The following is a 5443-nucleotide window of genomic DNA, read 5'->3' as shown; positions in this document are numbered from 1 at the left end:
GGTCTGGAGTGCATCCAGGTCAGGGAGTGGAGCTGGGGAAGGGTCTGGAGCCCCAGGAGCAGCTGAGGGAGCTGGGAAAGGGGCTCAGTCTGGAGCAAAGGAGGCTCCGTGTGGACCTTGTGGCTCTGCACAACTCCCTGACAGGAGGGGACAGCCGGGGGGGTCGGGCTCTGCTCCCAGGGAACAGGGACAGGAGGAGAGGGAACGGCCTCAGGCTGGGCCAGGGCAGGGGCAGGGGGGACATTGGGGAAAATTTCTCCATGGAAAGGGTGGCCAGGCATTGGAAGCTGCCCTGGCAGGTGGTGGAGTCCCCATCCCTGGAGGGACAGAGGTGGCACTTGGGGCCATGGGTCAGTGGTGGCCTTGACAGTGCTGAGGCAATGACTGGACTCGATCCTGGAGGTCTCTTCCAACCCAAACGATTCCGTGCTTCTAAAAATGGAACTGGCGGCTTAACCTCCCTCCCTGCCAACAGGAGACCTGGAGACACAAATTCCTGCGGGGCTGAGCCCCCCACGAGCGGTTCCCTTCGGCTCCGGATTCACGGGGTCCGAGCCCTTCTCGGGAGGGAGCAGAGCGGAGCCGGGGCGGCGAGGCCGGAGCCGCTCCCTGCGCGCAGCATCCCCGGGCTGGGCTGGAGGATGGGGAGGAGGGGGCGGCCGGCGGGGAGGATCGGCGAGGAAGGGGTTAGCGGGGGCCCTGGCGCAGGGCTGGCGGCGGAGGGTGGTCCCAGGCCGGCCGGGGGAGCGGCGCGGCGCGGCGGGGCTCGGGCTGCGCTCGGGGTGCGAGGGGCCATGGGGCGCTGAGCCGGGGCTGCCGCGCCGCGCCGCTCTCCTCCTCCACCTCCTCCTCCTCCTCCTCCTCCGGCATCGCCTCCGTTCAGTCCGGTTCTTCGCTCGTTTGATTTGATTTCATCCTTTGCTTGATTTTTTTGATATTATTTTTTTCTCTCCCTCCGCCATCCTCGCCGCCCAGATCTCTCTGTGCCTCCTCCCTCCATTCTCCCTTGAATAACTCGTCTGGGAGCGATCTGGAGGGGCTCGGGGGGGACGGTGGAGCCGAGCAAACCTGTGGCGGAGGAGCCGGCTGGTGGAGAGGTGAGTGAGGAGGACGGGGAGCTCCGGCTGCCCCCCGGCCGAACGGGGTGCGGAGGGGAGGGCTCGGAGGGAGCTGCGCGAAGGCGGCGCCCTCCCCTGCCCGGCTCGGGGGCACCGCAGCTCCGCGGGGAACCTGTTGGGGGTTCAGCCAGACCTGCCAGCCGGGCCGGCAGCCGAGCGATCCCCGCGGGGAGATCCGCGGGTGGCCGTGGGGGTGCTCGGGGGGGGGACGCTTGGGATGCTCATCCCCTCCCCTCGGCGCCCCAGCCCCTCGATGTGCGCTGGGCCGGCGGCCGTGCCCCCCTCTCCGGCGGGGTACGGCTGCCCGAGCTCACACGCGTGTTTGTGGAGTTGCCATGGAGCGGCACAACAGCGCTGGGGCTGCCCAGAAAACCCTTTTTATTCATTTCCTGGCCCTCTGCTCGTCCCTGCCGCCGGTGATGTAATGAGAGCTCGGTGTCTATGCGGTGTCCTGCTCGCGTGGAGTTGGGCACGGATGGAGACCCCAGAGCCGAGGGAGCATCCGCCATCTGTTTGAATGGACGGSTCCTAATGAATCCGTCAAACCCAACAAATGCACTCGACGGAGGGATTTGGCCCCAAACACCTCCTGATGCCGCTGTCGGCAACCAAAAGGCTCCCGAGGCGCCTGGTGCCCGTCCCCGGCTGCCTGCCCRGGGCTGTGATGAGCCCAGCCTCGGCTCGTTCCGCCTCCGATTCAATCGCCAGGTTTAACACCTGATTTGCAGCGATCGCCTCCTGCCTCCCCACCCGAGCAGCCCCAGGACTGCAGCGGGGAGGGCTGAGCTGCCGGGCTGTGCCGGGGTCCTGAGCGAGCTGCTCCTCGGTTCCTCAGCAGCAGCAGCCGTAGCTCAGACCTTTCCCACCCACCAAGTTTTGCCGTTTTCCGTGGAGCAGCTGCCTCCCCCTTAGCGCCGCGCCGCGCTCCTCCACGGGGCGCCCGGCGAGCTGTGTCCCCTCCCGGTGGCTTTGGCAGAGTGTCGGGAGTCGGGACACGGACGRGCTGCGCTGGCAGATGAGAGCGGGACGGGAGCTGCGGTGGGAGCGGCTCCCCGGGCTCTGGGTGCCGGAGGAGAGRTGTGCGGTCCTGCGCGGCTCCGAGGGCTCGCTGGACTACAGGAGGAGCTTCCCGCAGCCTGGGAAATGGAATTTGTCCGTTTATGAACTGTARAATAGCTGCACAAGGCCGGGACTGGCACGGCTCTGGAGCGCCCAGGTTGCTGGCATCACGTAGGCAGCTGCCACCGAAATGCCACACTTGATTGAAGGCCAAAAGAACCCAATACGTAACTGCCTGTGATTAAGCTCCATATGATGCCTCAGAGCAAGTAAAAACCCCTCCTTCATCTCATCTTGCTTGTAACGAGCCAGCCGTTGCAGGGATCTCATTTGGGTCATGTCGTGGCTTTTGGGGGATTTTGGGGGGGTTGTTTTGGGTCGGGCTTTTTTCGCTTCTGGCTGCGCACACCCATGACCTGCAGCAATCYGCACCCCCGCGATGCCCCCTGAGAGCCTGGGGCTGTAGGTGTGCTGCTAGCTGGGAATACAGATCCGAGCAGGTAAGAGCTCCCCGTGCCTTTTCTCTACCGGCGAATATTCCGGCTGGCTCCTCRTGGGGCGGGAGGAAGGGAGAGGGTCCGTCTGCACGGAACGCACRTGTGGGACTTTGTTCCCAGGAAGGGTTGGGTGGGGAAGCTTCGTCCTGTCAGTTTGGGGAGTCTGGTGTGTGCTGTCTGCTCAGAGGGTGCGCTGGACCTGTAGCCAAATCCTCTCTGCACTGCACCTGTGGATAAAGGCCGGAGGGGTCGGCGTGGCCCCGGGCAGAATCCCGTCGGGAAGTGAGGGACCCCAGCCCGATCCGGCTCGGGGTGAAGCTTCCAGGCGGTGCCGGGGCTGCGGGGGTCTCTCGTGGGGAGGGTCTGAATTGCTCCGGGCGCGCATAGCTCGGCTGGTTCCCACACCACCTTCCCTTAACTTGGCGGTGGGGCCGGGGTTTGGTCCTGCAAACAGCCGGGTTTCAGCGGGGAACAAAAGCGAGCAGCTTTGCCATCGAGCCACAGGGCGAAACTTGGCTCGCAAAGAGGCAAAAACCCCAACCCAAAACAGAGCGGCAGCTGGCACAAAGGGTACTTTAACCCAAATCTCCTTCCCTGTCGGCCTCAGCCGCGTGGGGAGTGGGGCTGAGGCTCCTTGTTCCCCGCTCCCCCTTCCCCGGCTCCGTTACCACGCAGGTTCTGTCCAATCATGGTGTGCTGGAGGATTCTGCTGATGCAGCCGATTCCCTCCAGATCATGGGAGATCTGTAACTAGAGATGGATTTATAAACAGCAGATCTGTAACTAGAGCTGGATTTATAGAGCGCTTTGGTGGCTGCTTGTCCAGCTTTTCCTCCCCCGGACCCWGCCCGGGCTGGGCACGGTTCAATGGCCGGTCCCGTGCGGCTCCCTCTGCCTCCAGGAAAACTGCCCCTGTAAGTTCAATGCAATGCAAGTTGATCGTTGTATTTCTCTGGAAATGTCCTGATTTCTAAGCAGAACCATGGCTTGACCGGTGAAATGGAGGTGCTGTGCATGTTTGATCTCCTGGAGTTGTGGTAAACAGCAAAAATGYACACTGAGAAACTCCTTGGAACAGAAATGTCCCCCACCATCATTTGAGATTTGTGCTCATGGAACTTTTATTGATTCGGGATGAAATACGGCAAGCAATCTATGAGGAGAATCAAATTCAGACCGGCAGAGCCTTTTCAGAAAATATTGGGAATGTCAGAAGGGTCTGTRAGCATTCATGGTAGCCAGGTGCCTTGCTGGGGTAAACTGAGAGCATTTTTCACGTTGTGTAAACAAGACCAGATCAGTTTTATTCCATTTATTCAGTCCTCAACTAGTGATGTACTGGGAATTGATCAGTTGGAGGAGCTTTGTGAGGCTGGGTAGAMTTTAATTGTGTTTTTAACCTGTGAATGTGGTTAGTGTTGAAAGCGTAAGGCAGAAACCCAAGTCAATCCTGGATATTATGCAATAGCTCTTGGGCTCTCATGAAAAGAGGGCAATAGAAACAAACTGGTTTAGGGGTCTGCTTTTAATTAACTGCAGCTTCCTTCGATAAAAGATAAAAGCCCTAACATGTGAAAATGGCTCTCACAATGAAGACATTAAGCAGTGGTAATAAAAGCCACAGTCTGGATTGAGTCTGTTGAACCTGAAGTCCATGGGCAGGACCTGGGAAATGCATAGAAATGCAGTGGGTGGTTATAAAAGTGCCCTCTCATTCCTTGAACTTGGTTTCAGCACTGGCCTTTTCACATGAGAAAAGCAAATCTGAAACATCTGCCCTGAATGCTGTCCTTAGGTCTGTCCCTAAAACATCTTTCCTAAAATTTGTCCTTAGGTCTGTCCCTGAACTGTGTCCTTAGGTCGGTTCCTAAACATCTGCCCTGAATGCTGCCCTTGGGTCTGTCCCTGAATTGTGTCCTTAGGTCTGTCCCTAAATTGTGTCCTTAGGTCTGTCCCTAAAYATCTGTCCTGACTGTTGCTGTCCCAGCTGGGGCTTCCAGACCCCTTTTTGGACCTGGCCCCTTCCTGGACCTCCCTTTTCTAGGCATTATCCAGCCATTTCACCTGGCTGGAGGGTTTGGATCCATATTTTTCCTTGGTTACCCATTCTGTCTTGTGTTGGAATCTCWGCAGGTCTGGTGGCTGCCCCTGGGATGGGGACACTGCACAGTGGGGTGACAGAGTGGGGTGACAAAGCACAGCAGGTCCCTCCCTGAACCCCCAGCACCCAGCAATGCCTGGGGGAGCTCGGTGGAGGTGCTGCTTTGGGGCTCTCTGATCCATCCCTTTTCCTTATCCTCCTGTGCTTCCACGCCTTTTACTGGAAGTCCTTCCCGTGGTACCTGCAGGAGGGCTTTGGACATTCAGGAAGGCAGGAAGGGTAAAATGGAGCTGCTTTGTCTTTTAGACAGGGCCCAGGCAGGTGGGGGTTTGCCTGTGCTCGCTGGGTGTCCTGCAGGGTGCTGCTGTGGGTGACACAGGTTACAGCACGTGCAGGCAGGCAGGTGACAGCAGGGACAGCGTCTGTGTGCATATTGTTTCCTTGGGATCCTTTTCTGCTGGGTGCTGGAGAGTTAAAACACAGCATGAGCCAGCCCGAGGAGCTGAGATTCGTTCAGTCACAGGAAGGGCTCGACTGATGCCCTGCACAAATCCAGGCTGGCTGTGTCCCTTCCCGAGGAGCTGGGATTTGTTCAGTCATGTGAAGGGCTCTGCTGGTGCCCTGCACAAATCCAGGCTGGCTGTGTCCCTTCCCGAGGAGCTGGGATT

At 59.3% G+C, this 5443-nt stretch overlaps 1 protein-coding gene across 1 annotated transcript in view; it reads left to right on the top strand.

Moving 5' to 3' along the window:
- The first annotated feature begins 945 nt into the window (after positions 1–945).
- CALN1 (calneuron 1) overlaps positions 946–5443 on the top strand; it is a 100392-nt gene continuing 95894 nt past the window's right edge. The window contains exon 1 of the mRNA XM_057377612.1: positions 946–1097. The gene's annotated coding sequence lies outside the window, so the exon portion shown is untranslated. The remainder of the gene's footprint in view (positions 1098–5443) is intronic.

This window comes from Malurus melanocephalus, unplaced genomic scaffold (genome assembly GCF_030028575.1).
Source record: "Malurus melanocephalus ecotype Western Australia unplaced genomic scaffold, MMel_1.1 scaffold_319, whole genome shotgun sequence".
NCBI classification, from domain to species: Eukaryota; Metazoa; Chordata; class Aves; order Passeriformes; family Maluridae; genus Malurus; species Malurus melanocephalus.
The sequence above is the reverse complement of the archived record's forward strand: the minus strand, read 5'-3'. Positions and strand labels throughout refer to the sequence as shown.